This window comes from Arachis ipaensis, chromosome B9 (genome assembly GCF_059453495.1).
Source record: "Arachis ipaensis isolate K30076 ecotype BB chromosome B9, ASM5945349v1, whole genome shotgun sequence".
In the NCBI taxonomy this organism is placed as follows: Eukaryota; Viridiplantae; Streptophyta; class Magnoliopsida; order Fabales; family Fabaceae; genus Arachis; species Arachis ipaensis.
Window position 1 is genome coordinate 122965490 of NC_142444.1, and position 11363 is coordinate 122976852.

Genomic DNA, 11363 nt, shown 5'->3' on the forward strand with positions numbered 1-11363 from the left:
GCTGGCAGCAATTTCCTATCCTCGCCAATGACACCTATGGAATGATGCAACAAAAGAGGGGAGCCCATATAGGCAAGCTTTTTTTGGTTTGAAGTCACTCTCTCAAAGAATCAGAAGTGGCCGAGGAAAACTCAATCATCTTGGGACTGGAATCTTAGTGCAGGTCATCTTAGCTGTCACATTTTAATAATATTCCTCTATCTATTCTCTGTTTAATGTTGGGAATTAACATTTTAAAGTTTTAATTAGGTCATTTTTTGTACAAATAAAAATAGGGCCAGTCATTCAATTTCTCATAAATATGGTCCTTCTCCTCACAAGTAACACTTCTAAGCTTATTTGGCCACCCTCCCTGACCCAAACATCAGAGCCTAACACTTTCACCGATTCATCATCATTAAACCGTGACACATGACTCTTTACACTATCATCCACCCAACTATAAGGGTCACTTTCATGAATTTCTATCTTTTCTTTTCCCATTATCCCAAAGTAATGAAGAACCCATAGAAGAAAACAAAGAAAGAAGTCAAGACTCTTCTTTTTTACTCATTTTTTGACAAAACAAAGTTAAACTTTTTTCTATCTTCAGAACTCCTACAAATGTCACTTAGGAAAAAGAAGACCCATTTAAGACAATAGTGGAAAACTAAATGGCTGTGTACACTTAACCGATTTTAATCTCAACCATCCATCGCATACCTTTCAAAAACATACATTAATCAAATGCTCAGGGATACATCGAAACTCACACCACGTTTCACATCAATCAATTCATGGGCGCATGAAACTAGGTAACACTTTAGATGCAAATTAATTACAAACTTTTCATATTCTATAGGTGAACCAGGTCAAGCTTGGGGGCTAGGGCACTCTGTTACACACCACAAGGTATTGCCGAGGTATACATGTAAGAAAGCTCGCCCCTGCTTCCTTCGAGATAGGTCAAGCTTGGGGGCTGTGATGTGTACCCTATACCTTGGCAATGAAAAACGATAAGCTCGGACACATAAGGCACAAGTCAAACATGATCACTAAAACGATATTGTTCCAAACCTCGCAGAGCAATATGCTCGAACCAACTAAGAATCTCGGTGAAGCTCAAAACTGATCAACAAACTCTCACTCTATATAAAGAAACGAATAGCAACACAATAGAGGGTAGACACATTCTCTACTTTACTTGCTTTTAGTAATTCTTATCATATTATTGATATCCACTTTTGACTTGAGCATTAGAGTATCTTTTGCAGGTGTTCCATCCGTGGTGTTTGACTCAAGCCGACATATAACTCTTCTGGTGAAGCAAGCTCATTGGTATTAGGAGTCACTATAACTTAGCAAGACCATCAACGAACGGAACAGTTTATAACCAAACTGAACCATAAAAACTAATTTTTAACAAATTGACTTCTATAAAAAAATGTAGTTCTAGTTTTTTTTTTTTTAACTTAAAAAATACTGGTTTATTTAAAGTAGTTTTAATTCAGTTTCATTTCAGTTTTATTAAATTAGTTTTTTTGAACACCCCTAATGTACACACATGAATTTGAATGCAAAAATAAAACGCCAAACCTATAACACATTTTACATCTTAAATTTGAAGTTTACTGGTGAAAATTCAAGTAGCAATCCATTATTTAAATAATCTGCCAATCAAAAATAGTATTACTCATTCTTTTGAAATGATTGTTGCTTCTCCTTTCCTTCAACCCTAAATTGCATCCTCCTCCCCTTTTAACTACAAATTTAATTCCATCAGAAAAAAATGTAATTCGTTTTTGTTTTCACGCGTCAAACGAAAAAGTTAGAAACATAATTTTTTTAGACACATGCTGAAAAGCTGAAAGTGTGGTTATTATATTTTGAGCCATCTTTTATATAGTAAATAGATTATTAAATATTTATATACAATTGTCCTAACTCATTACATTATATTTACTAATGAATAATAATTTTTTTAAGGTGACATATGTGATGACTTTGAGGCTATGTTTTGTTGGAAGGAAAGAAATAGAGAAAAAGAAAATAGAAAGGAAAGAAAGGAAAGAAAAAAAATTGAGTGAATTTTTATTTTCCTTGATGTGTTTGGATGGAAGGAAAATAAGAAGAAAAGAAATATTATAAAAAGACAATTTTACCCTTGTATTATAAAATATATTGAAAAAAGTGAAGGGTAATATTAGAATTATAGAGAGAAAATAAGTTTTTTATCCTTTTCCTTTCTAATATTGGATAGAAAAAAATTGGTGGGTCTCACCAATTTTTTTCCATCCCTTTTCATTCTTCTCTAATTTTCCTCCTCAACCAAACAATGAAAAATAATCATTTTTCTTCCCATTTCTTTTTCTCCTTTTTCTTTCCTTCTATTTTTCCTTCAAACAAACATATCCTGAGAGCCATGACTGTGGGTGCCTATGTTATTAAAGAATGTAAGAGCACATGTGGTGCTTTCTATCAAAAATTGACTATGTAAAAAATATGTTTAATTTTATTAATGGGCGAATTTTAGAGTAAAAAACCCTAATAAGCCAAGACAAGAAGTGTGTAACGTAAATATGCCAAACTAAAAATCGTTTCAGCAATAAGCCAAACGCTATCTTTATGTAATTTGAACTAGGGTGGTTCGAACTACAAACCTTAGTAAATCGAACCAGGATGGTTCGAATTAGGTGGAGAGGAACTTTGAATGTAATTCGAACCAATGTGGTTCGAACTCCAACCCCAAGTAATTCGAACTAGCCTAGTTCGAACTATAGGCAAGTGTGCAACGTATGTAATTCGAACCAAGCTGGTTCGAATTACCCTTGGCGTGCTCCTTCATAAATCGAACCAAGCTGGTTTGAATTAGGGGTGATTCGGCTATATAAGGAGTTCGAATCACCCTCATTCGAACTATTATTCCTTCCCCCTACCCCACCAAATCTCAGAGAAAACGACCCAGATTCTCTCCGAGGAAGAACTGAATGGAATACTCTGCTGATGGGGGACGATCCGGCACGGTTATATCGCTTGGACGGAGTCGCTCATATAGCCGGGGTCATCAACGACGAGGTTAGTACAAAAATATTTTTGATTCTAGCGGTATTTGTGACTTAGTGGTTTTGCATGTGGGTTAGATGGTGGTTTATGTTAGTGGTTTATGTAGGTGGTTTATGTGAGGGGATTATGTTGGTGGTTTATGTTAGTGGTTTAAGTTAGCGGTTTAAGTTAGTGGTTTATGTTAGTGGTTTAGGTTGGTGGTTTAGGGTAGTGGTTTATGTTAGTGGTTTAAGTTAGTGGTTTCTGTTAGTGGTTTATGTTGGTGGTTTATGTTACCGGTTTTTGTGAGTGGTTTATGCAAGCGGTTTATGTGAGTGGTTTAGGGTAGGTGCTTTTCGTTAGTGGTTTTATGTTGGTGATTTGTTTGACTTGTTTGATGGTAGTTGTTTTACGCTAGCTGTTTTATGTAAACCGGTTTAGTTAAGCTGTTTCTTGTTAGTGGATCTCGTTAAGCTGGTTTATGTTAGCGGTTTAGTTGTGCGGTCTATGGGTTTGTTTTCCAGTTGCTTATCTTTCATGTAATGTTATGCGGTTTTATTTAGCAGAATGGTTAGTTGATGATTTATCGTGTTGCTTACGGTTGTGGTTGGTTTTTAAGCTGGTTCTAACTATGCGGTTCATTTCATGCGCAGCCCCAGCGATGCATTAGGAGCATGCGGCGGCAGCAGGGCATGTGACTTGATGACAGATACGTTCCGTACTTACAGATGGCAGGTCTATACCATCTTGCACGGTTGAACGACCGATGGTTCCGGCTAGACGAGGCCCTTGTCGGTGCATTCGTGGAGCGATGGCGTCTCGAGACGCACACGTTTCATATGCCGTTCGGAGAGTGCACGATCACACTCCAGGACGTGGCATACCAGCTGGGTTTGCCAATGGACGGCCGTTACGTGAGCGGGTGCCTGTCAGAGTTCCATATATGCATCGAGGGTGGCCGTCCAGCCTGGGTCTGGTTCCAGGAGTTGCTCGGAGTTATACCTCCTCCTAGTCAGGTTCAGAAGTACGCAGTGAACTGCACCTAGTTTTAGGAGACTTTTGGTGAGTGCCCTGAGGATGCAGATGAGGACACTGTGCGCCGATATGCCCGTGCGTACATCATGATATTGTTGGACACGCAGCTGTTTGCGGACAAGTCCGGGAACCGGATTCACATCAGATGGCATCCGTACGTAGCGAGGCTGGAGGAGCTGGGTGCCTACAGCTGGGTTCTGCAGCACTGGCTTGGTTGTACCGGTGCATGTGCCGAGTGGCGAACAGACATGTCGTCAAGTTAGCGGGCCCGCTTCAGCTACTTCAGTCTTGGATCTTTTGGCACTTTCCTCGGTTTAGGCCTGCAGGCTATGAGACGTTCAGCTGGCCGTTGGCCTCGAGGTACTAGAAGCGGCCTTCTCTATTTCAATTTTACATACATAACTGCATATTCATTAATAGTCTATTGCATACTCTAAACACATATTTCAGTAGATGTAACACATGTGTACGGTGCAGATGGTCAGGTTACAACCCTTCCGGGAGCGAGAAGGGTCCTAGAGTGCAGATGTGGAGGCTCAGGATAGACCGGTTACAGGACAGGGAGGTGAGTATGCCAGTTAACAAGTGTCCTTCTATAATCAACCTTTTCGATTTGGGTCCAACAGTTGCCCTGACAAGGGTGAGTTCCTTGTGCAGTTTATATGAATGCCGTACAGTAGCCCCGACGTACTTCAGGTTGTGCATCCAGAGGTTTTGGAGCCTCGGCATATGGCGTTGTGGCGTTCTGTGACCGCGCTGATCTACTTTGCTGTTATAGAGTGGCATCAGATAGATCGTGTTCTTCCACAGTTTGGAGGGGTACAGCCCCCTCCGCTTCCTGCCCTGAACATCGACTTTCTGATGTCCAAGGATGGGAGAGGCGACGATCGATGGTTCCCGTCTTATTTGCAGTAGTGGCATCTCCACTGGGACTCTCGTCAGGAGAGTGTGCTGAGGTTCGACGTTGTTGCCGACCCCGGACCGTCGCATGAGTTCCTTGAGTGGTGGAGTCAGCATGAGAAGAGGTTCTTGTCTCTGGACCCGCAGCTGGGGGATCCGAGAGCAGTTTCGATTCCAGTTGAGGCCTCACAGCGGGGTCTGGGGCGAGTTCCTGATATGGATCATCCTGAGGACGTGCCGGACAGGCGTAGGGTTGAGAGGAGGATGGGTGTGGGGACACGGCGGAGCCAGCGTGAGTGGAGGTGGCCTGATCATGCTATGGACGATGATTACGACGCCGGTCCCGTTAGAGGCGGACGACGAGTCCAGGGAGGTAGGGCGAGGGGGCATGCTGACCGTGGGGACGACGACGAGGATCAGCATGGGCACGTTGGTGGGGGTGGTTCAGGGGCTGTTGCAGCTGCGGGTACTAGTACACACGATGGCGGTCATGGGGGTGAGTGGTATGGTACAGGGATGGGTGACGGGGCTGACACGGGTGACGCTGGACTTGGATCGGGCCCTCTTGGACATTACTTCGTTGGTGTGCCAGCCGATGACCAGCCTGAACAGGGGGGTACACCTTGGGTTATCCCGGGATCACAGTGGTCAGACTTTATTGGGTCAGACACGCTTGTTGGGGACTTCGGGAGTCCACGCTTCCTAGAGGAAATCACCGCCATCATGCAGGGGGACGTGACTCCCCGCAGTGGTGGTCAGACCTCAAGCACACAGGCCCCGTTAGATGTTGATCTGAACGAGCCTCCATCCTCATCCGCTGGTCACCAGTTCTGTCTCGGAGGTACCCCTCCATCCGCCTTCACCGCTGCATCAGAGTCTGTCGCAGGGCCGTCTGCGGCACCCTTGCATGTTGCGCCACCTGCACAGCCTGCCCCGCAGGAGGATGGGGATGACATCGAGGATGAGGAGCCGTTTATCCGCCGAGGTCAGAGGACACGGGTAGCCCATCGCTGTGGTACTGGCTCGCATCTGTTTAGATGATTCATGTATTTCATGTATTTTGTTCCCTAAGGTTCAATCATGTATGATAGCGATTTGTACTTTTCTTGTTATGTTATAGTCTGTTTACCTATGTTATTTGTTATTTGTGTTCTGGGACATTGACTATTTATAATCATTAAATCATGAAACAGTTTATTGTTTACTTTGACTTATTAAATTTTGCATCTACGGAACTTGTAGCAGTACTCATAATGAAAGACAATATATTCATTACTACTCGCAACAATCAAAGTACAATGTATAAAGATCAACCAGTTACATATGTGCTCAAACATTGCATCTAACAGGAAAACTTAAATGTAAATAATACTAACACTAACAACATGCCCACTAATGGTGCCCTGTCTGAGACGATCCTCCAACCTGAGGGCAACAACGTCGTGTGTGTCCGGGTTGGCGACATAGGCCGCACCTCTTTGGCCGATTCGGATCTGCCTCGTCCATATTCGTCCGTATCCTTGTGGATCTAGGACGACCCTCTCTTGCACGCCTCTTGTCAGGGTCCGGAATCACCGTGGGCCCGTCGTAAGGTGGCTAGAAGCCCTCCGGGATCAGAGGTGTGAATCCCATCCGATACACACTGAACACCGAGCTAATCTGATAGACGCTGTTAACGTAAGAGGTCCAGGTGACCCGTGAGTAGGCACAGCACGCAAGTGCGTGCTGACACGGGAAATGAAGCGCCTGGAAGTACCCGCAGTCACATGTCCGAGAGGCAAGTGATACTCTGTAAGTACCCAAGGAGAAAGAACCAGTCGGAGTGGTCTCTGCTATGGTGAACTCGGAGTTATCCCGGTCATACAACGTCACCGTGAAGCACCTGGCCGTCTTCAAGTTGGCCTCAATACACTTCACCAAATGCTGACTGAATTGTTGTCCGGTTCCCATCTGGGCCTCAGCCTCTCTCCCCTTGCGAACAAAGAGTTCCGCAAGCCTACCATATGTTGCCTTCACCAGGGATGCTACAGGGAGATTTCTGACCCCCTTGAGGATTGAGTTCACACACTCGGAGATGTTCGTCGTCATGTGACCGAATCTCCGCCCCTCATCACGATGCTGAGTCCACAAGGAGTAATCAATCCGGTTCGCCCACTCACACATCGCCAGGTCTTTAGACCGCAGAATATCAAACCAGTAATCAAATTCAACCTCGGTCTTCGCATACGCCGCATTCACTAGAAGCCTCCTAGCGTCTTTGCCCTTGAAGGTAAGGGCAAAATTAGCCGCTACGTGTCGTATGCAGAATGCACGGTACGCAGATGGCGGTAACCAACCTCCGTCAGGGGCCTCAAGCGCAGCCTTGATGCCGTTGTGCCTGTCCGATATAACCAGCAGACCGGGCTGCGGGGTCACGTGCTGTCGAAGGTGCGAGAGAAAGAATGTCCAGGACTCTGCATTCTCACCCTCTACTAGTGCGAATGCGACAGGTAGAATGTTGGAGTTCCCGTCCTGTGCAATCGCGATGAGCAACGTTCTCCCATACTTCCCATACAGATGTGTGCCGTCAATGCTGACTAGCGGCTTGCAATGACGGAATGCCTCGATGCACGGAGGGAAAGTCCAGAAAAGTCTGTGGAAATACGCTTGAGACTCGTCCACCTGTCCTCCAACTCGAACCGGGCTCGTCCTGAGGACCGCAACACTTCCAGGCATCGTCAGCTGGACACCCAACACCCACCTAGGTATGTCGTTGTATGACTCATCCCAGTCACCGTAGATGAGGGCAATAGCCTTCTGCTTTGCCATCCATACCCTCCTGTAAGTCGGCCTAAAACAAAAGTGCGCTGCCGTGGCGTTTAGGAGCACCTTTATGCTCACGGATGCGTCAGCCCTAACCATTGGCATAATGAACGCCGAAATCACATGATAATCCAAACTCCTGTGGTCACTCGAGATGGATGTGGCCAGGCAAGTGTGAGGTCCATTGTACCGTTTGACCTCCCAAATGCCCTTGCGCTTCCGGAGACTCAGTCGAATCAACCATGTGCACCCATTCCCAAACTCGGAACACTTGCCCACATACCGGCGGTGATCGGACTCCACCACCTTGTACTGTACCCCTCGCCGGATGCTGTAAGTCATCACACTTAACAGGGCCTCGTCTTTATCCTGGAATTGCTGACCAACCTGGAACTCTGTCAGACCAGCAGTCCCTTCCGCATCTCTAGCTCCGAATCCAACAGCGTGCCCTAAAACCCCCTCATGCCTCATGGCGTCCAGGTCCAACGAGGAAAAATGTGGGGGATACTGCTGTGTGCCAGAGCTAGAACCACCGCCCGCCAATGCAGGACCAGTCGCTCCAACCTCGTCGCCGCTGTCATCCTCAATCGTATCCGGCTCGACGTCGTCCTCATCTGCATCACCCAAGACTCCGTCTCCGACGCCAACCGGTGGAACGCCCTGTAAAGCGTTCGGCAGAATATCAAAGGATCCTACCTCGTCGCCTACGCCGTCATTCAGATCAACAGCAAAAGACGGGTTTTTGTGTTGGTGGTTTATGTTACCAATTTTTGTGCGTGGTTTATGCAAGCGGTTTATGTGAGTGGTTTAGGGTAGGTGGTTTTCGTTAGTGGTTTTATGTTGGTGATTTGTTTGACTTGTTTGATGGTAGTTGTTTTACGCTAGCTGTTTTATGTAAACCGGTTTAGTTAAGCTGTTTCTTGTTAGTGGATCTCGTTAAGCTGGTTTATGTTAGCGGTTTAGTTGTGCGGTCTATGGGTTTGTTTTCCAGTTGCTTATCTTTCATGTAATGTTATGCGGTTTTATTTAGCAGAATGGTTAGTTGATGATTTATCGTGTTGCTTACGGTTGTGGTTGGTTTTTAAGCTGGTTCTAACTATGCGGTTCATTTCATGCGCAGCCCCAGCGATGCATTAGGAGCATGCGGCGGCAGCAGGGCATGCGACTTGATGACAGATACGTTCCGTACTTACAGATGGCAGGTCTATACCATCTTGCACGGTTGAACGACCGATGGTTCCGGCTAGACGAGGCCCTTGTCAGTGCATTCGTGGAGCGATGGCGTCCCGAGACGCACACGTTTCATATGCCGTTCGGAGAGTGAACGATCACACTCCAGGACGTGGCATACCAGCTGGGTTTGCCAGTGGAACGCCGTTACGTGAGCGGGTGCCTGTCAGAGTTCCATATATACATCGAGGGTGGCCGTCCAGCCTGGGTCTGGTTCCAGGAGTTGCTCGAAGTTATACCTCCTCCTAGTCAGGTTCAGAAGTACGCAGTGAACTGCACCTGGTTTCAGGAGACTTTTGGTGAGTGCCCTGAGGATGCAGATGAGGATACTGTGTGCCGATATGCCCGTGCGTACATCATGATGTTGTTGGGCACGCAGCTGTTTGCGGACAAGTCCGGGAACCGGATTCACATCAGATGGCTTCCGTACGGAGTGAGGCTGGAGGAGCTGGGTACCTACAGCTGGGGTTCTGCAGCACTGGCTTGGTTGTACCGGTGCATGTGCCGAGTGGCGAACAGACATGTCGTCAAGTTAGCGGGCCCGCTTTAGCTACTTCAGTCTTGGATCTTTTAGCGCTTTCCTCGGTTTAGGCCTGCAGGCTATGAGACGTTCAGCTGGCCATTGGCCTCGAGGTACTAGAAGCGGCCTTCTCTATTTCAATTTTACATACATAACTGCATATTCATTAATAGTCTATTGCATACTCTAAACACATATTTCAGTAGATGTAACACATGTGTACGGTGCAGATGGTCAGGTTACAACCCTTCCGGGAGCGAGAAGGGTCCTAGAGTGCAGATGTGGAGGCTCAGGATAGACCGGTTACAGGACAGGGAGGTGAGTATGCCAGTTAACAAGTGTCCTTCTATAATCAACCTTTTCGATTTGGGTCCAACAGTTGCCCTGACAAGGGTGAGTTCCTTGTGCAGTTTATATGGATGCCGTACAGTAGCCCCGACGTACTTCAGGTTGTGCATCCAGAGGTTTTGGAGCCTCGGCATATGGCGTTGTGGCGTTCTGTGACCACGCTGATCTACTTTGCTGTTATAGAGTGGCATCAGATAGATCGTGTTCTTCCACAGTTTGGAGGGGTACAGCCCCCTCCGCTTCCTGCCCTAAACATCGACTTTCTGATGTCCAAGGATGGGAGAGGCGGCGATCGATGGTTCCCGTCTTATTTGCAGTAGTGGCATCTCCACTGGGACTCTCATCAGGAGAGTGTGCTGAGGTTCGACGTTGTTGCCGACCCCGGACCGTCGCATGAGTTCCTTGAGTGGTGGAGTCAGCATGAGAAGAGGTTCTTGTCTCTGGACCCGCAGCTGGGGGATCCGAGAGCAGTTTCGATTCCAGTTGAGGCCTCACAGCGGGGTCCGGGGCGAGTTCCTGATATGGATCGTCCTGAGTACGTGCCGGACAGGCGTAGGGTTGAGAGGAGGATGGGTGTGGGGACACGGCGGAGCCAGCGTGAGTGGAGGTGGCCTGATCATGCTATGGACGATGATTACGACGCCGGTCCCGTTAGAGGCGGACGACGAGTCCAGGGAGGTAGGGCGAGGGGGCGTGCTGACCGTGGGGACGACAACGAGGATCAGCATGGGCACGTTGGCGGGGGTGGTTCAGGGGCTATTGCAGCTGCGGGTACTAGTACACACGATGGCGGTCATGGGGGTGAGTGGTATGGTACAGGGATGGGTGACGGGGCTGACACGGGTGACGCTGGACTTGGATCGGGCCCTCTTGGACATTACTTCGTTGGTGTGCCAGCCGATGACCAGCCTGAGCAGGGGGGTACACCTTGGGTTATCCCGGGATCACAGTGGTCAGACTTTATTGGGTCAGACACGCTTGTTGGGGACTTCGGGAGTCCACGCTTCCTAGAGGAAATCACCGCCATCATGCAGGGGGACATGACTCCCCGCAGTGGTGGTCAGACCTCAAGCACACAGGCCCCGTTAGATGTTGATCTGAACGAGCCTCCATCCTCATCCGCTGGTCACCAGTTCTGTCTCGGAGGTACCCCTCCATCCGCCTTCACCGCTGCATCAGAGTCTGTCGCAGGGCCGTCTGCGGCACCCTTGCATGTTGCGCCACCTGCACAGCCTGCCCCGCAGGAGGATGGGGATGACATCGAGGATGAGGAGCCGTTTTTCCGCCTAGGTCAGAGGGCACGGGTAGCCCGTCGCTGTGGTACTGGCTCGCATCTGTTTAGATGATTCATGTATTTCATGTATTTTGTTCCCTAAGGTTCAATCATGTATGATAGCGATTTGTACTTTTCTTGTTATGTTATAGTCTGTTTACCTATGTTATTTGTTATTTGTGTTCTGGGACATTGACTATTTATAATCATTGAATCATGAAACAGTTTATTGTT

General features: G+C 47.3%; 1 pseudogene; it reads left to right on the top strand.

The window, feature by feature from the left end:
• The first annotated feature begins 9927 nt into the window (after positions 1–9927).
• On the top strand, positions 9928–10867 carry LOC148546175 (uncharacterized; annotated as a pseudogene).
• Positions 10868–11363: the final 496 nt, after the last annotated feature.